We start from the raw sequence: 20,336 nt of genomic DNA, 5'->3' as shown, positions 1-20,336 counted from the left end.
TGGACCAGACACTTCTTTCTTGTGAGGGCCTGTGCTGTGCATTGTAGGATGTTCAGCAACATTTCTGGCCACTACCTCACAGATACCAGTAGCAACCACCCCTCCCCAAAAGTCATGGCAACCAAAAATGTCTCCAGGAATTAACAAGAGTCCACTGGGTGTGAGGGGTGGGGAGAGGCAAAACCACCCCAGTCTAAATATACTTATATTCTTTTATTTTCATTAAGGGTTACCAATGGTCTGTTGGCCCAGAGCTGAGAGGTTTCTCCTGATGCGGGAATTTCAGTGCTACAACCAGGCAAGTCACAGGTAAACCATTCAAGTTGGTCACACTAATTGGGCTCTGTTTTGGAGAGCAGTGTGTTGGAAGAAATACATTGACATTGAAGAAATACATACCTGAAGAAATACATTGTAATACCAATTTTAATGAAAATAATAGGCAGCAGAATTGCCCAGCAAGAATTGTCTTTCGCACCTAAAAGAGCTTCTGATTTCTTCAGGACAGTATTGGGGTGACATACTGCAATTAGCAAAGGTGAATTCAGTGTAATTTTACCTAATCAGATAGAAGCTATTTCACTCAAACTTGATCATATGTAAAAATGGATATATTTTTTTACTGACAAGGAAACAATGAAATCCATCTAAGTAAAAGGATATTTTGTTTATTTTTAAGTTTTTGAGTAGATTTGGCACACGATGTTACATTAGTTTCAGGTGGACAACATGGTGATTCAACATCTCTATGTTTTGCCAGCTCAGAACAAGTGAAGCCACCACCTACCACCATTCAGTGCTATTCCAGCATCGCTGACTATATTCTCTATGCTGTACCTTTCCTCCTGTGACTTATTCATTCCATACCTGGAAGCTTGTATCTCTCACTCCCCTTTGCCCACCTTGCCCGCTCCCTACCCCCTTCCCTCTGACAACCATTTATTCTCTGTATTTATCGGTCTGATTTTGCTTTTTGTTTGTTTCTTTATGTTTTATTTTTCTTAAGATTCCACATATGAGTCAGATCATATGGTATTTGACAATGACATTGTATTTACAAGTTCTTTTAAAAACAATTTTTTTAATGTTGATTTATTTTTGAGAGAGAGAGAGAGACAAAGAGTGAGTAGGGGAGGAGCAGAGAGAGAGGGAGACACAGAATCCAAATCTGGCTCCAGGCTCTGAGCTGTCAGCACAGAGCCGGATGCAGGGCTCAAACCCACGAACTGTGAGATTCTGACCTGAGCCGAAGTCGGACACTTAACTGACTGAGCCACCCAGGGGCCCCTGTATTTACAAGTTCTTAAGAAAGAATGGTTGTCCCAAATAGGTTTTATTGTTCAAAATTCAAACTTTTAGGTAAAGACAAAGACCAGTGATTTGTTTTTTCTTTTGTTTTGTTTAAAGTTTACTCATTTGCAGTCACATATATTGTTCTTTTCTAATAACATGAGATGTGGAGGGAAGAATTTGAGGATCGTACAACTAGTTCTTTCTTTTTTTTTTTTTTTTTTAGATTTAATTTACAGTGAGGGAGAGCATGAGTGGGAGAGAGGAGCAGAGGGGGAGAGAGAGAGAGAGAGTGAGAGTCAGAGAGAGAGAGAGAGAGAGAGAGAGAGAGAGAATCTTAGGCAGGCTCCAAACGCAGCACAGAGGCTGACGTGGGGCTTGATCCCGTGACCCTGGGATCATGACCTGAGCTGAAATCAGGAGTGGTATGCCCAACTGATGAAGCCACCCAGGTGCCCCAAAGCCCAGTGATTTGTAACTGACTTTGCAGCAGAGATTTCTCAAATAAATCACATATTTATCCACTGCATCCATTTGTCTCAGTAAATTGAGGAAGTTGAGCAAATGATTTACTCATAGGCACACAACTAGCATTGTTCTCTCAATATGTAAATGAAAACTAACTGGAAATTTACTAGTGAGAGTAAAACTAAGGTTAAATATTATTTCTGCTTTTGAAACTTCATTGTTTAATCATTAAACAAATATTGAGATCCTATTATTTGCTAAGGTCACTGTTAGATGTTGAGGTGGAATAACTCAATAATACCCCATAAGATAGCAAATTTGATGAACACCAATAAATCACTGATTGCTGTGCTTTTGCTTATGAGCAAAGATTATTAACAATAATAACTTTTATTGATCACTATATGTCAAGCATTGTGTTCAATACATTTGTATTTTTATTAATAATCAAGACAATCTTCTAAAGTAGGTATGAGCACTATTTGGATTTCAAATATTAAATGTTATATATATATGTATATATATAACATTATTATTGGACAACTAATCATATTATATGTATATACACATATATGCAGTATATGTACAGTATACATGCAGTATATATACATATACATATATACAGTATACATATATATGACCTTAAGATTTGGCATGCAACAAGGTCACATGGTTTGCAAATGATGGGTCTAGACTCTCACTCTAGAAACTATGCTTTTAACTTCCACTCTGATTTTTGACAAAATATGTTACCTCTATGATTTTTAATTCTGTACTAATTATAATCTTGATATTTAAATGGACAACTATGTATTATTGCTTTCAGAAGTAATATAGCAGCGTGAGGTAGATGTGCATTAACTTTTCTTAGATTTTCAAAATTAGCCTTAATTTCAAATATTTTGTAATGTTCTCAGGCCATATATCTTTATGATTCAAAAAATATATATGGGTACTCTAAAAAGCATCAGTATGATTATTTGTAAGCTAATGAAAGAAATCCAGAGCACTTAGTTGCCCAAGGTCTCAGAGCTGGTAATTAGGAAACGTGGAATTGGAACCAGGACATCTGATTCCAATGTCCACTTAATCAAGTCCTCTGACTCATAAAAGTTGTGAGAGGGAAAAAGGAAAGATGGTTTAAAAAGAGAGCTCAAGCTCATGTTTGCCTAAGATTTTTCTTTTCTGGGTTTATTAAAGACTAATTGTCTTTTTTATGCTGTCAATGGGAATGGTGTTGGACAGCAAGCAAAAAAAAAAAAAAAAAACCAAAAACAAAAACAAAAACAAAAAAACAAAACAAAACAAAAAAAAACTTCTTTGAGCACTAAAATCCCTCTAACCCTCTACCTTACTAATCAGAGAAAGACGTGTCCAGGGTGTGAAAGCCTGAAAGCCTTTCTAGGGTTTCCCTTACTTCCCTGGACTCTCACTACTGAATATCTCACTACTGAGTGTAAGACCCTATATTTAGAAAACCCATTTGTTGCTTGGTCTTTTTCTATGTTCCACTACAGATACTCTCTTAAATATCTTATAAAGTGAGCTGGAATCTCTTTTGCTTCTTGCAGTTCCTCAGCCAGCCAAGTCGTCATAAGGAAGGGAGGAAAATAGATCCTCCTTCGTGTTTCATGAGTTCATGGTTCACAGAACATCTCTTCAGAATAGATTATTGGATGTAGAGGTGAATGAGATACTGTTTATCTTGTTTGACCACCCCTCGACCTGGCAACTCACTATTACATAGAAGAAATCCTAGTGTCAGACATCTTCTGTGGTTTTTTTTTATTTTATTTTTTTTTATAGTACATTTTTAAAGCTAAATGAAGGTAACTATCAAGGTTCTAGAAAATGTAATTATAAGACAAGCACATGTATTGTTGGAAAAAGGCCCTCTGAAGAGGTCAGGAGTTTGACTTATTCTTTGTGCCCTGAGGCCCAGAGTAATTGGCACATGATGAGTGCTCAAACTTCAGCCCTATTGGATTGAAATGGGTTTCATGTATCACACCAGAATCCCCTAAATTATATGCAGTAAGAACACTATTGTTATACGTATTGTATAATTACTATAGTTATGGTACTTTAAACTCTATGTAAGTATATATATTACTACATATCTACACATTACTATTATGTTACTATATATAGTGCTATCACTTAGCTCAGACAGTGATCAGAGGAACTTTGCATCTCAATCGGAAGCCATACTCCCTTTAAAGAGTGACAGTGATGTGAAGCAAAACAGACAGGGGCTTGAGGTTCAGTCCAAGTTCTGACATTTACTGGCTGAGTGAAGGTGGCAGATCTTTTTGCCCAACTGTGCTCCAGGTTTCATGCTTGTAAAATTTACCAGCAGAAGTTTCTTTCCAGATCTAAGGGCTCAATATTATCTGGTCACAAGCTAATCTATGCTCATTTAGTTTTATGATGAGAAACCAGTCCAAAACATTCTCACTTGAGAGCTTTCAAGAAAATACTCTAAGCTCTTTATTTTGAGCCTGTTGTAGATGTGAAAAATGTAGTCACCTCCCTATTTCCCCAAATTCTCAGCACTATTCTGCAGATGGCACCATATGTTCTGTTTTATAAACTCTGTTTTATTTAGTAAGGTGTTTTTGTTTAAATGCAAAGTACTAATTGCTATCTGAGATCTTAAAAGATAAATATAAAGGAGAGACTTTGTATTTTAAAAATTAGGAAAAGGCATATATTGACATGTATATCTAAAAATATAGAAAGAGAAAGAATGGGAAGAAAACAATCCCTCATTATGCATATCCACCACTGGATTTTTTTTCCTTCTTAAGGCATTCCAGTCCTGTCAACCTCCATTGAAGTGGCTGTCCCTGTCAATTGTCTGTCACTGCTTAATGTCATTCTTAAAAAGACTCGCAAACTTTATGAGTGACACTGTAACTTCAATCAATTTGCATTTCTGCCACGGTGGAAATTATTTTTGAAAACGTATGCATCCTCCCTAGGCTCTTTGAGGCCTTAATTGCCTAGAATGTCACTTAATCTATAAACTTTCTGCAAGAGGTTTGTCTGAAGGGAAGTCTGTATGAGCATGAGGAGTATCTTCTTTCATAGAACATTTTTAAACAAGTGCTAAAATCTTGCCTGGTATACACTGTTATGAGATCCTGAGGACGACCTATTGCCACAATATGTTGAATTATTTTCTGATATTCCAGACTTGGCAGGTGCAGCACAGAACCCAATGGTAGTCAGTTACACAGACTTGAAAGCTAGACTGGTTCACAGGCATAGATTTCCTTTTTACCAATCTTGTGACCCCACATACCTCACATCAACTTGTTAACCTTGGGTTCCACTTTGCAAAATTGAAGATCGAAAGTGCCTAACTCATAAGGTTACTGTGTTAAGTGCAATTGTACTTTATACTTGGAACATCAGCACTCAGTCACTGGCTGCTTTCCTTCTTTTGATGCCTGTCTCTGGGAAAACTTGAAGGGATACCTCCTAGGAAGCCCAAACATGAAACTGTGAGAACAAGTCATAGGTGGAGTGATGAAAAAACTGTGGCTATTGCTACCAAGTCTTGAATTAAAAGATTCTGTTTTTTGTCTTTACGCAACATGCATCTTTGTCAAACTGCAGAGGCTTCTTTGTCTGTCTGTCTTTCTGTTGCTTCCCACCCTCTTCCTTCTTTCCTTCCTGTCTTTCACGTGTGTGCTTCAGAAAATAGGTACAGGGAATTGATGTAAAGCAGTATATGGATTGGTATTTACATTTTGCAGATGAAAAAACTGAGAGAGAGGGTTAAGAACTTACCCAAGACCCTCAGCTAGAAGGTGTCAGATCTGGGCAGGCCGGTTCTGTCTGGTCTTTGTCGTGCATGAGGCAGCTCTGTCATGGCATTTTACAGCCGTCCTATTAGTTTCTCTGATCGAATGACACTAAACCTGCACTTTTGTTTCCCTCTTAGGGAAGGGCTGATTCCAAGCCTAATAGCAGCTATTAACATCCTCATACAAGGTCCTTTTAAAATGTGGGAATAGCTTTGAGATTAATTTCTTTTAAAGCAAACTTGAACTAGCTTTTCTATTGATGCTATGAAGAGGAAAATAGTCTTGCCCAAGGTCGATAAAGAATTGAAAAGTGAGGTTAATAATAAAAGCAGAATTAGAAGCAGTTTCAGCGGTGATATGTCATGTACAAGCCTATAAAATAAATAGCAATTATCACATTAGAAAAATGAGTCTCTTGGAATGGGAGCTGTTTCTGACAACTCTATCTGTGTACCACTCTCCTCTGCCTTGCTCACTTTGTGACTCTTATTGACTAAATCAAAGCATGATACTGCCCACCCCTGTGCTTAAGATGAAAGCTATTTTCTTCCATAAAAACTCAATAACTAGAGACAAAACCATGCCATTCCGAAAGCAACCCCTTACGTATTAGCTTATTGTATTAACAAATACTATCTGTAATATGCTTTATTTGTATATGAAAAAAGAGTACTTGCTTTATATATATCTATAACATATAACAATAAATTCTTACTAAATGGTAGCACATCTTGCCTACAAAATAATACATGTAAGTGCTTGTTTTGTGTTACATCTCTGAATCCTTACAACATCCCAGTTATTAATTATCCTTATTGCATTTTACAGAGCAGAAATCAGAGTTTGGAGAGGTGTAATGACATGTTCGGTTTTATGGTGCTATAGAGTAGTGGAGATAGAATTTAAACTTAGTTGTGCAGGCATACCTGGACTTAATACTAAGTGTGGATCACCTCCCTAAATTTATCATGTAAAATGTCCATATATACGTTATATGTCATTCACTGCCAATAGCAGAAAGTCATGATTCGTTTTGCCAAAGCTTGGAGATAGTATCTCCTCATTTTTAACCAAGTAAGGTAAGTGTATATCTTAGTATAACTCCACGATCTCCATTTCTAACTCATTCCTACCAAACACAAAAGTCCTGATTGCTTCTTGAGCCCTTCATGATGGAGCTGCTTATTTGTTTCAGAGATCACATGGCAGTGGTAAACTTCATATCTGTAGCAAAACTGTAGCCTCCTCTTGAAGGAAGACCTCCACCCAAGTTCTTTTTCCACTGGATGTCCTGGTGTCTTAATGGGCACCACTAGACAGACCCCTGTGAGCCTGTCTTACAAATGTAAGCCTTCTTGTGAATAATATGACTCCAACAATGTCTCAAGGACAGAGAAAAGTTACCTCATCAGTAAAGACAAAATGTTTTCAATGCTCAGAGATAACTTTTCCCAAAATGTATTCGCTTAATTGAATACTTTCTACAGAGCAACGGGTTTGGCAGATGGTTAGTTGAGAACAGCGAAAGCAAAGTTTGGCAAAATTGCAATTGTCGTTGTAGGCTTTATGTCCACCCAGGCATGTCTCAAGACCATTTGAGCAGTCATACCTGGGACTTAGTTATATGGTGGGTCAAAAAGCATTTCTGGGAAAACTCATCCTAGTTGGAGCAGTAGAGTCTAGAGCAATGGTCTCAAAGTGCAGTTCCCAGATCAACCAGTATGCCCTATGTACTTGTTCATGCCAACTTCTCAGGTTCCAGTTAAAACCTACGGAGTCATAAATCTGCGGAGATAGGCCTAGAAATCTGTTATTTAATAAGATTTCCTAGTAATATTGCTAGGTGCTAATTTTTTTTGACATTTTTAATTCATTTTTGAGAGACAGAGAGAGGTAGAGTGCGAGCAGGGGATGGACAGAGAGAGAGGGAAACACAAAATCGGAAACAGGCTCCAGGCTCTGAGCTGTCAACCCAGAGCCCAACACAGGGCTGGAACCCCCAAGCTGGGAGATAATGATCTGAGCCAAAATCAAGAGTCGGATGCTTAACTGACTGTGCCACCCAGGCACCCCTCGGTGCTAAATTTTAACTGCTAGGCTTAGTGCAATTCTTTTCAAATATACCTGTATTCTTAAATCACGTGGGGAGGCTTGACGGTAATTACAATTAAGTGAAAATAGCTGGATATAGAGCGTAAGGATTTGTTTGGTTTTGTTTGTTTGTCTGAGACTTTAATTCTGAACTTCTCTCAGCCACTGTCTTCTTTGTAAAATACTTAATGTTTTCCAATACATGCTATGAGTCAGACATGGAATAATTGTTTTGCAAGACTATCGTGCCTTTATGACATAGATACTAACCCTATTTTGCAGATGAGGAAACTTAGGTGCAGACAAGTTAAGCAGCTTTCTCATAATCACTATGTAAGTGGTAGAGCCAGTATTTGAACCTGCCTTCTCAGGCTCAGAGCCTGCACTCTGATCCACTCTTTGATGTCAGTCTAGACGAACAGCAGATAACCAACACATATTGGTTCTTTTCCTCCCTGCCAACACATTCAGGTACATTTCTCTTCCTATTTTCTTGTTCTTTAGTAGAAAAACATTAAGCTGATGGATTTCCTTTGTAACTCTGCTTTATATGAACTAATCACTTCTCTTTCTTTTTTTATCCCCCCCCCCCCCAAAAAAAGTAAGAGATTCCTTTTAGAAAGAAAAGAGGGAGAAGAAGGGACCATGTGATTTCGTGCAAGACCTTAGGGTCTCTAGATCTCAAATGTGAATGTAATTTAAAAAAAGAAACTTTTGGGGCGCCTGGGTGGCTCAGTCGGTTGAGCATCCGACTTCGGCTCTGGTCACGATCTCGCAGTCCGTGAGTTCGAGCCCCATGTCGGGCTCTGGGCTGATGGCTCAGAGCTTGGAGCCTGCTTCTGATTCTGTGTCTCCCTCTCTCTCTGCCCTTCCCCCGTTCATGCTCTGTCTCTCTCTGTCTCCAAAATAAACAAACGTTAAAAAAAAAAATTAAAAAAAAAAAAAAAAGAAACTTTGTTAGCGTTCTGTTCATTATATATTGCCCTGTAATCTATTCTAGGTTTTATCCCCCATCCTCACTAAACTTTAAAAAAATATATTATGGGTTACAACCATCATACTTTGCAACTGGGAAACAGCTTTAATGTGAGCAGATAGATATTAGTCTATTTGAAAATACCTCTTTGGTAACATTTTTAGCTAAGTAATTGGCAGCAGTGATAGCACAAGGAACAGGGTGGTATTTCCATCCTTGTGCTGATGAAAACCTATTTTACCTGTAGCCTACAGATGACTTTTGGGACTCTGTCGCTGAAGGGATGGGATTGGGCTCAATAGATTAACCAATGAGGCTGATCTAAAAGAGCAGTGTAAGAAAGAGGCAGTCCTCTTTACGTGCATCCTAGCAAAACAAAATTTATTGAGTGTTTACAATGTGTCATATACTCTCCTCTGCCTCTGCCACATACCATCTAATTTGATCCCTCTGAAACACCATGAGGAATCGCCATTATATTCCCATTCTAAAGAAAGTTAAATAATTTCCCCAGGGTCACTCAGTAAGTGGCACCGGTAGATGAACTAAACACAAAGAGTTTGCCTTCAGAAACTGGGTTTGCGTCTTCTGTATTGTTTTGGCTTCTTGACTATCGTTTTCTAGAAAACTCTATGTTACTTCTAATCTTTTCCTTAGTTTAATTAGCAACAGTTTTTGAATGTGTATCTTGTGCTAGAGACTGCTGAAGACACTGGGGATTTAAGGGAAATTCATGGTTATACATATTTTGAAGGAATTCCTAGCATTTCATTTAACCTACTGAAATTTGTCCATCTCTACCACAGTGCAAATGAACGGTAAGTTATAGTCAGTATTGATACACATTTTTTCAATGAATAAATGTACAAATGAATATATGAATCCAACCTGGGAGCAATGGACTTATAAACATATGCTCCTAACACATATGCTAATGATTTGGGCACAGACTAATGGATTTGTTCCCCCAAATCCATTCCTCCTTTCTTCCTTAGTAAAGGAACCCCTGATATTTACCTAGACTAGTGGTAACCATGAATTCAATTACATTTCCTACTCATCTGTGTAGTAAGGTATAACCATGTAACTCCTTTCTCTTTAATTAATACTAAATGTAGCTGTACGTACAATTTCCAAGAGTTGTCCTTGTAGAGAGGTAGCCTGCTTTTCTTTATGTCTTCCTCCTTAATTCAGACATGATGGTTGGAGTTTGAGGGGCCATGTTGGACTGCGAGGTGACATATTAAAAATTGCAAAGCAGCAACTTATAAAAATACCGATGGTCACGAAACTCTCTAATCTCGTCTATGTAAGATTATGTGAGAGAAATAAATTTCCATCTTGTTCAAGCCGTGGTTATCTGTGTTTTCCTGTCATAAGCAGTTAATCTAACCTTGTTGATTCAGTGTTAAGATACAAATGTGCATAGTGTTGCAGGAAGACAGATCAGGGAGCGTCTACCTTAAAAGATGGCTGAGAATTAGGAAAGATTCCCAAGAAACTTGAAGAATGAGTAGGAGTTTACCAGCATCCAAGGTGAGGATATTCTTTCAGGAACCAAAAATCGTATTTCTAGGAGTCTGTAGTTCTATCTTTCTCCAGGTTGTTTCCCAGTGGTGATTTTGAATGCGTAATATCCATTAAAGATTCATTCATTAAATATTTACTGGGCATCCAATGAAGCAGACACAGACTCTTCGTTCAGCAGAAGCTCCCTGTTCTTCACACTCTGGGATCAGTCTACCTCTCTAGGCTTGCATCCTGCCACTGAGCTGGCTTGCATTTTATAAGTATTTAATGAATTAGGAGAATGTCTTTTAATACACCATGCTTGTTTTGCATCCATGCTGTGACAGTTATCCAGAATTCTTCTTTCCAGTTGCAAGGTCTGCCAAAACTCTTTGCACCCACCTTCTTTCCCTCTTATCCTTCCCTCCTCTTCTCTTGCCAGATAATTCAAGTGAGACTGAGGAAGGTAGGTATGCACGCCAGGTCCAAGAACGCTGTGTGGTCCAGAGCAGTTTGTTAGAATCCAGTCAGGTAGAGAATGGCATAAAACCGTGTCTGGAGCATCTTAAATCAGAAAGTAGAGATGTAGTAGTGGACGGTGGGGAATTTCAAAAGGAGACAGAAATCTCATTGAAGGGGCTCTGGTCAGTTTAGGGAAACTTGAGACTCAGAATAGGTAACAGGAGTAACAAATTGCAATCCATTGAATAAAATATGAAATCACTATTCTACACTCTTATATAATGAATGAATATATTGAAAGTTTTATCAGAATTGGATTATGTATATAGTTTCAAAGTAGCTCCCCATAAACTAGTTGTAAATTGTAAAGGAAAACTGGCTCATTTACAATGGAAAAGCCTGCTGGACACTGTTTATACCAAGAGATCCAAGTGTGAACCTCAACCTACAATGGGAGAGAGAGAATCTGGGCATCGTGGGATGAGATGCAACGAGAACAACGCAGCACTGATTTTGCAGAATTCTTGCCACAGATACATAGCCTGAATCTGCTCATAAGAAATTTTCAGATAAGCTCTAATTGAGAAACATTCTCCAATGTAAGTGGCTTATAATCTTCAAGAGGAATAAGGCCATCAGAGGGCGAGGAAATATAGAAGAATGCTCTCAGGTTAAAGGGAAATAAAGAGATACTAAATTCTAGACTGCTTCCCTTTGTTGTAAAAGGGCACCTTTGCATCTACTAGCAAAACTTGAAGGAAGTCTCAGAATTCAACGTTACTCATGTATTGGTGTTAAATTTCTCATGGACAGGATTGTACTGTGGCCATGTAGAAGAATGTATTTATTGTAGAAAATGCACAGTAAGGTGGGCGAGGGTTTGTGGGCACCATCTCAGCAATTTATTCACACACAGTTTTAGGAAACAAAAAACAATCCACAGAGTATGCGTGCATTTTTTCTTCAGGTTCAACAATTATTTTAAAATACACTAAATAAGTACACCAAAAAATTAAGTGGTTGCAGGTTTTCCTCTGATTCTTCTTCACATACCCTGATGTGGAACACCCCTCCTGCCTCAATTTTCTGAACAAGAGAAGAGCACGAGATTTAAATTAAGGCCGATATGGGTTTTAATCTAAGATCCACTGTCTGTTTTATTTTCTATGTGACTCTTGGCAACTTATTTACTTTCTTATCCTCAGTAACCACCTCTGCAAAAGAGAAAACATAGTAGTGTTTGCATTTTAGGCTCATTCTGAGAATCAAATTAGCTAGACTATGACAAGAGAAACACAGTGTCTGGTGCAGAGCAAGCACTGAGTATCTGTTAACCCCTTTAACTGACCTCTTCTGTCCTCACATGTACATCAGTAACTCCAGCTACCTCACTATTGTCTCACACCCCTAGGGGCCAGTAAGGCACTCCTCAGAAATGTGACATCACTCATCCTCTGATGTGACTCCTTTCATCTACCTCAGGCTTTGAAAGTTCACAGTCTCTCGAAGAAGCATAGGCCAGTAGCCAGAGTGCCTTTTTTCGTCCCTGAACTCATTTGATCCTTACAACCCCCACCCTGGGTTATACCACTGTGTCCATTTTACAGAAGAGAAAGCCTCAGGTTCTTCAAGATGTTACCTGTAGTTCTGACTGACTATAAACCCTCCCCCTGTCCGCTGCCACCCCCATCCATCCATTTTGCCCTGACCCCGCAGGAGCCAGAAAAGTAAATTAAGTAGGACAGGAGCAGAGAGGAGGGGAGAGACAATCATCCCCAGTTTCTGAAGGCAAATTCTGATCGTCTCTGTTTCTACCTAAACAAAGATGGCCTAAATAATTATAGAGACTGAGCTGGGTAGAGGGAGCAGTAATAGTTTCAGCCGGTGAAAGACTGAAGTTTTTATATTCTACTGAATTGCACATGTACGTATCTATGAATGAAGCTGTTTTCATACAGAAAAGTGAGAGGAAAAATAGTGGACTCTTCTTGACTCAGTGTCCATGATTGAGTGAGGGGAATAGAAAAGCATACTGGAAGAGCTATGGTAGGAAAGAATACATGTGTTTCTTCCTTATAACCATCCCCCATCGTTCGTTCCTTTCCTTTAGTTATTCTATGTATTAGTTTGCTGGGGCTGCCATATAACAACATACCACAGACCGGTTGACCAAACAACACACATTGATTTGCCCACAGTTCTGGAGGCTCAAAGTTGAAGATCAAAGTGTCTGCAGGTTTGGTCTCTTCTAAGAATTCACTCCTCAGGTTGCAAGTGACTGCCTTCTCCCTATATCCTCATATGGTCTTTCCTCTGTCTTACACACATTCCTGGAATCTCTTTCTGTGTCTCAATTTCTTCGAACAATGACACCAGTCAGATTGGATTAAGATCCAGTTTAAGGGCCTCATTTTAAAAATGTAATCACCTCTTTCAAGGCCGTACCTCCACATACAATCAGATTCTGGAGTACTGAAAGGTAAGACTTTAGTATATGAATTTTGTGGGGACACAGTATAGCCCATGACACATATTATTAAGCACTGCTTCTATACCAAGGAGTTGACACAGTGCTTTCCTAATAATAGCAGAGTGCCTGGCATATCTGATGTCTTCAGTGAAATTTAGGCAAGTACTTTACAGGCATTATATCATTTAGATCCCATACGATGTTTGGGTATAGCAATCATTACCCCATCTATAGAGTGGAAAACAGCTACAGAGATTTAGGTAAATTTCCCAAGGTCTCACAATTAAGAAGTAATTCAGCAGGAATTGTAGCACAGATATTTGTGTCTAAGCCAGATTTCTATATTTATGATCTAATTCATCATTGCATATCTATATAACTGCATGATTATCTATCTCAAAACCTGGGGTTTGCAAATATCTCATTGATGAGAGATTTCTAGTTAATGTCAAATGTTTGTAACTCTGCTCTTTTTATATTTGATAAAAAATATGTGTAAAACTAATGAAGAATAAATTACATATGGTTGTGTGTATGTAAATTATGAATGCATATATCTTCAAACATATGGTGATATAATATGCATGTATTTATTCATAAGAATTAGCTGTTTGGTAACATGACCAAATCCTTTTCACAGTACAGTATTTGTTCTTTTGGTGAATCTTATTGTTGCTTTTTAGTTAAGGAATTAAAGAGCAATTGCATTTATTATAAAAGAAGCCTATTACTAACATTTATTGAGGGTTTTCTATGTGCCCAGGTCTTTGAACATTTATTTGGTTTCATCCTCCCTGAAAGCCTTAGAGGATTAACACCTAACAGAATATAGGTGGGTTCCTGGAGAAATTAAGTCACGAGTATCTGTATCGGGGAACTTGACTGATATTTACAGAATACCCCAACAGATCCAGAGTAAGGAGATGCAGGAAGTTGGTCCCTGACAGAAGTTAGCTGGCCACAGACTTCCAACTCCCCTGAAAAACTAACTTCTGGCACCTTCCCTGAAGACAGCAGGACAGACTCCAGAATTACAAGGGAGCTCTACACCAAGTAAACAACCAGTCAGAGGTGTTAAGATGTCAGTAGTCACAGTAGAGGTTGCAATTTCAGAACCTTTAGATTACTGACTACCAAGCTTCGTGGTCCATAGGCATCAACGAAGATGCTTATTAAAAAAATATTTGTCCCCTGAGTATCCACTCTCAGAAATTCTGTTGCATTCTGTTTTTCTAGTGCCCAGGAATTAATACACTTTATGAATTCCCCCAGGTAATTACTAGGGCAGTTAGCCCAATTCTATTTCATATTGCCAACATAGTACATTTTGAGAAACATATATTTATATTAGTGGTTCTTTAACCTGGCTTCCTATTAGAATCAACTAAGGAGTTTTGTGTTTTCTATTTTTAATTATTTATTTATTTTAACTATCATTGCTGTGGCCCATACTCCAATTCTCAGTTAATTGGTCGAGGATGAGGCTTAGGAATTAGGCCATTTTAAAGTTCCCGGAATGTTTCTAAAGGTTACCCAAGAAGCAGGGGCTGACAGTGGTTTCCCAGATACAATGTAATAGAGTCAGGAAGATCTCACAGACCAAACTGATTCTTGCAAAGAAGGCATTCCCATTAAAACACTGCCATTGAAAATTATTTTCTCCAGGTTAGGTGTTTTCTCCAACCTCCAAAATATGATAGTGTTATACTTAAAAATATCAATTTAAAATTATTATAATGCAAAAAGTTACAGAAATATAGACAGTTTTTCTTTTTTTAACTAAAAGGGAACTTGGTGAAAAGGGGCTTCAAAGAAATTGAAATTGTCCAGAGGAGATTATCACAGAAAATCACAGAACATGACAAGAATTTGTAACATTTGGAAAGTTCTTATGTTGTGCCTGGCTCTATGCTGAACAGTTAATGTACATAACATTATTTAATCTTTACAATAATACCAAGATATGTGCATCATTATTGAACACATCTTTATAGCTAAGAAAAAATGACAAAATTCACAGAGAATATAAAATGACCAAATGGGACTAGACCTCAAGGTTCATGATGTCGGATCAATGGTCTACTTATTGTAAGACACTATCACTGCACACTATTCCCAGATAAATGTGTAGAATTTTTCCTTGGGAAATAACAGTTGAGCTGTGAGATTCCAGGTGTGATGAAAAAAATTGATAGGAATCAAAGTGACAGAAAAGAAGTGATCATGGGACGTGAACGCCATGAAACAAGACTCTTGTAGCCCAAATGAGAAACCCACATCCCTTACCATAAACTCCTGGAAAGAACCCATCCCCCTGGAATCCAGATTCCTGCAGGGCATGTAAGAGACATAACGGTTTCCTGATTCTTGCTTTATTTTTTTTTTCTTCCACTACTTTATTTAAATTCAAGTTAGTTAACATATAGTGTAGTATTGGTTTCAGGAGTAGAATTTAGTGGTTCATAACTTACATATGATACCCAGTGCTTATCCCAACAGGTGCCTTTCTTAATGCCCATCACCCATTTAACCCATCCCCTCACCCACCCTCCCTCCATCAACCCTCAGTTCTCTATAGTTAAGAGTCTCTTATGCTTTGCACCCCTCTCTGTTTTTATCTTATTTTTCCTTCCATTTCCCTGTGTTTTGTTTCTTAAGTTTTGTTTGTTTTGTTTCTTAAATTCCATATTGACTGAAATCATATGGTATTTGTCTTTCTTCTGACTTATTTCACTTATAATATGCACTCCAGTTGCATCCAGGTCATTACAAATAGCAAGATTCCACTTTTTTTTTTTTTTTTTTTGGTGGCTGAATAATATTCGATTGTATATACATACCACATCTTCTTTATCAATTCATCAGTCAATGGACATTAGGACTCTTTCCATAATTTGGCTATTGTTGAGAATACTGCTGTAAACATTGGGGTACATGTGTCCCTTCAAATCAGTATTTTTTATCCTTTGTATAAATACCTAATAGTACAATTTCTGGGTCATAGGGTAGTTCTTTTTTTAACTTTTTGAGGAACCTCCATATTGTTTTCCAGAGTGGCTGCACCAGGTTGCATTCCCACCAAAAATGTAAGAGTATTCCCCTTTCTCCGCATCCTCACTAACTTCTCTTGTTTCCTGAGTTCTTCAATTTAGCCATTCTGACAGGTATGAGGTACCTCATTGTGGTTTTCATTTGTGCTTTTCTGATGATGAGTGTTAAGCATATTTTATGTGTCTGTTAGCCATTGGTATGTATTCTTTGTAGAAATGTCTATTCATGTCTTCTGCCCATTTCTTAACTGCATTATTTCTTTTTGTGGTGTTGACCTTGACAAGTTCTTTACAGATTTTGGATACTAGCCCTATATCCCATATGTCACTTACACCTTTTCCCATTCTGTCATTTGCCTTTTATTTTTGTTCATTGTTTTCTTCACTGTGCAGAAACTTGTTATCTTGATGAAGTCCCTGTACTTCATTTTTGCTTTTGTTTCCTTTGCCTCTGGAGACATGTCTAGCAAGAAGGTGCTCTGGTTGAGGTCAAAGAGTTTGCTGCCTGTGTTCTCCTCTAGAATCTTGATGGTTTCCTGTCTCACATTTAGGTCTTTCATCCATTTCGAGTTTATTTTTGTGTTCAATTGTAAGTAAGTGGTCCAGGTTCATTCTTCTGCATGTCATCATCCAGTTTTTCAATCACCATCTGTTGAAGAGACTTTTTTTCATTGGATATTCTTCACCACTTTTTCAAAGATTAGACAAACATATGGTTGTGGGTCTATTTCTGGGTTCTCTATTATGTTCCATTGATCTATGTGTCTGTTTTTGTGTCAGTACCCTACTGTCTTGATGATTACAACTTTGTAATACAGCTTGAAGTCCGAAACTGTGATGCGTCCCACCTTGCTTTTCTTTTTCAACATTACTTTGGCGATTCAGGGTCTTTTCTGGTTCCATATATATATATTTAATTTTTTTAATGTTTATTTTTGTGTGAGAGAGAGACAGAACATGAGCAAGGGAGGAGCAGAGAGAGAGAATTCAAAGTAGGCTCCAGGCTCTGAGCTGTCAGCACAGAGCCCAATGCAGGGCTCTAACTCAGGAACTAGGAGATCATGACCTGAGCCGAAACTGGACGCTTAAACAACTGAGCCACCCAGGTGCCCTGGGTTCCATACAAAATTTAACATTGTTTGTTCTATCTCTGTGAAGAATACCAGTGTTATTTTGATACAGATGACACTGAATGTGTAGATTGCTTTGGGTAGTATAGACATTTTAATAATACTTACTTCCAACCCATGAGCATGGAATGTTTTTCCATTTCTTTGTGTCTTCTTCAATTTCTTTCATAAGTATTCTATAGTTTTCAGAATACAGATCTTTTATATCTTTGGTTATATTTATTCCTACGTATCTTATGTTTTTTGGTGCAAATGTAATTGGGATTGATTCCTTCATTTCTTTTTCAGCTGCTTCATTATTGGTGTATAAAAATGCAACAGATTTCTGTATGTTGATTTTATATCCTGCAACATTGCTAAATTCATTTATCAGTTCTAGCGATTTTGGGATGGAGTCTTTTGGTCATTCTACATAGAGTATCTTGTCCACAAAGAGTGAAATTTTGACTTCTTCCTTCCTGATATGGTTGTCTTTTACTCTTTTTTATTGTCTGATTGCTGGAAATCCAGGAATCCAGTGCAATGTTGAACAACAGTGGTGAGAGTGGACATCTCTGTTGTGTTCCTGACCTTAGGGGGAAAGCTGTCAGTTTTTCCCTATTGAAGATGAAATTAGATGTGGATTTTTTTTATATGGCCTTAATGATGTTGAGGTATCTTCCTTCTATCCCTACTTTCTTGAGGATTTTTATCAAGAAAGGATGCTGTATTTTGTCAAGTGCTTTTTCTGCATCTATTGAGAGGATCATATAGTTCTCATACTTTCTTTTATTAATGTGGTGTATCACATTGATTGATTTGCACATAGTGAACCAACCCTGTAGCCCAGGAATAAATCCCACTTGATTGTGGTGAATAATTATTTTTTTTATTTTAATGTTTATTTATATTTGAGAGAGAAACAGAATGCAAGTAGGGGAAGGGCAGGGAGAGAGGGAGACACAGAACCCAAAGCAAGCTCCAGGCTCTGAGCTGTCAGCAGAGTCTGATACAGCGCTCAAATCCACTAACTGTGAGATCCTGACCTGAGGGGCAGTCAGCTGCTTAACCGACTGAGCCACCCAGGCGCCCCTGAATAATTCTTTTAACGTACCATTGGATTACATTTGCTTGTATCTTGTTGAGAATTTTTGCATCCATGTTCATCAGGATTATTGATCTGTAATTCTTTTTAGTGGGGTCTTTGTCTGGTTTTAGAATTAAGGTGATTCTGGCCTCATAGAATGAGTTTTGAAGTTTTTCTTCCATTTCTATTTTTCGGTACAGTTTTAGAAGAATATGTATTAACTCTTCTTTAAATGTTTGCTAGAACTCCCCTGGGAAGCCATCCTATCTTGGACTCCTGTTTGCTGGGAGATTTTTGATTACTGATTCAGTTTATTTGCTGGTTTGGGGTCTGTTCAAATTTTCTATTTCTTTCTGTTTCACTGTTGGTAGTTTATATATTTCTAGGAATTTATCCATTTATTCCAAATTGCCCAATTTGTTGGCATATAGTTGCTCATAAAATTCTTTTATAATTGTTAGTATTTCTGTGGTGTTGCTGGTGATGTCTCCTCTTTCATTCATGATTTTATTTGTTTGGGTCCTTTCTCTTTTCTTTTTGATAAGTCTGGCTAGGGGGTTATCTGTTTTGTTAATTTATTCAAAGAACCAGCCTCTAGTTTCATTGATCTATTGTACTGTTTTTCTTTAATTTCTATGTTATTTATTTCTCTCTAATCTTTATTCCTTCCCTTCTTCTGCTGGTTTTAGGCTTTATTTGCTGTTCTTTTTCCAGCTTCTGTAGGTGTAACATTAGGTTGTATATTTGAGAATTTTCCTGCTTCTTTAAGAAGGCCTGTATTACTATACACTTCCCTCTTATGACCGCTACATCCCAAGGGTTTTGAACTCCCATGTTTTCATTTCCACTTACTTCCATGTATTTTTTTTTTATTTGATCATTAATTTTCTGGTTAATCATTAATTTTCTAGTAGGATGTTCTTTAACCTCCATATATTCGTGGCCTATCCTAATTTTTTCTTGTGGTTGACATCCAGTTTCATAGCATTGTGGTCTAAAAATATGATCTCAGTCTTTTTGTACTGGTTGAGGCCTGATTTGTGACCCAGTATGTGATCTATTCTGGAGAATGTCCCATGTACACTCAAAAAGAATGTGAATCCTGATGCTTTAAGATGAAAGGCTCTGAAAATACATCTGTTAATTTCATCTGGTCCAGTGTGTCATTCAAAGCCATTGTTTCCTTGTTGATCTTCTGCTGAGATGATCTGTCCATTGCTTTAAGTAGGCTGTTAAAGTTCCCTACTCTTATTGTATTATTACCAATGAGTTTCTTTAAGTTTATTAACTGACTATATTTGGCTTCTTTCATGTTGGGGGCATTAATATTCTAAATGTTAGATTTATTGTTGGATGATCCTTGCTTTATTTTTGTTCTAGATTCATCTTTTGCTTTGCCACAGTTTAGGTGTGCCAAACACTATAGCCAGTACTGAGAACATACATTGCAATCACTATCCATATAGTCACCTACATAACCAAGAGTAATTGACATATACATGAAAGCAATGGAGTGTTTATATTAAGTGCTATGAGCAAAGTAATTTTTGCTCAGGAGGGATGACAAAATTGGAGAGCTTAAGGGAAGAAGGTAGGAAAAAATAAATGAAGCAAAGAAAGAGAGAAAATTATTTCAGAAACATAAAAGAGCTATAGGGGAAAAACCTTGAGTACTGAAAACAGGTGCCTGAAATATACTTCCACAGAGAATCCACCCACCCCCTGCCATTTCCTCTTGACTCTTTGTCCTGAAAAGATAAAGAACCAATCACTTGTTAAGCCTTACTGATGACATATAGTGAACCTTCCCTTCCTCGTACATCCACTCAATCCTTCAGAAAATTCCCAATGGGCAAGGAGTGCTTTTTAAACCACCTATTTTCCTCTGAGTGCTATTATCATGGGCCAATTTCTTTGAAAGTGTTTCTGAAAAAACATTATCTACTAACTAATAGGGACCTGTTGGTGAGTAACAGAAGTCCTGTCGCAGCTGTTGACCAGTCCTGCAA

General features: G+C 37.7%; 1 protein-coding gene across 1 annotated transcript in view; it reads left to right on the top strand.

The window, feature by feature from the left end:
• The first annotated feature begins 242 nt into the window (after positions 1-242).
• Positions 243-20,336, top strand: part of CDH8 (cadherin 8) — a 412,814-nt gene continuing 392,720 nt past the window's right edge. Inside the window, exon 1 of the mRNA XM_042918476.1 lies at positions 243-309. The gene's annotated coding sequence lies outside the window, so the exon portion shown is untranslated. The remainder of the gene's footprint in view (positions 310-20,336) is intronic.

The sequence above is a fragment of the Panthera leo genome, chromosome E2 (genome assembly GCF_018350215.1).
Source record: "Panthera leo isolate Ple1 chromosome E2, P.leo_Ple1_pat1.1, whole genome shotgun sequence".
Taxonomy (NCBI): domain Eukaryota; kingdom Metazoa; phylum Chordata; class Mammalia; order Carnivora; family Felidae; genus Panthera; species Panthera leo.
This window is presented reverse-complemented; position numbering and strand designations above follow the sequence as displayed.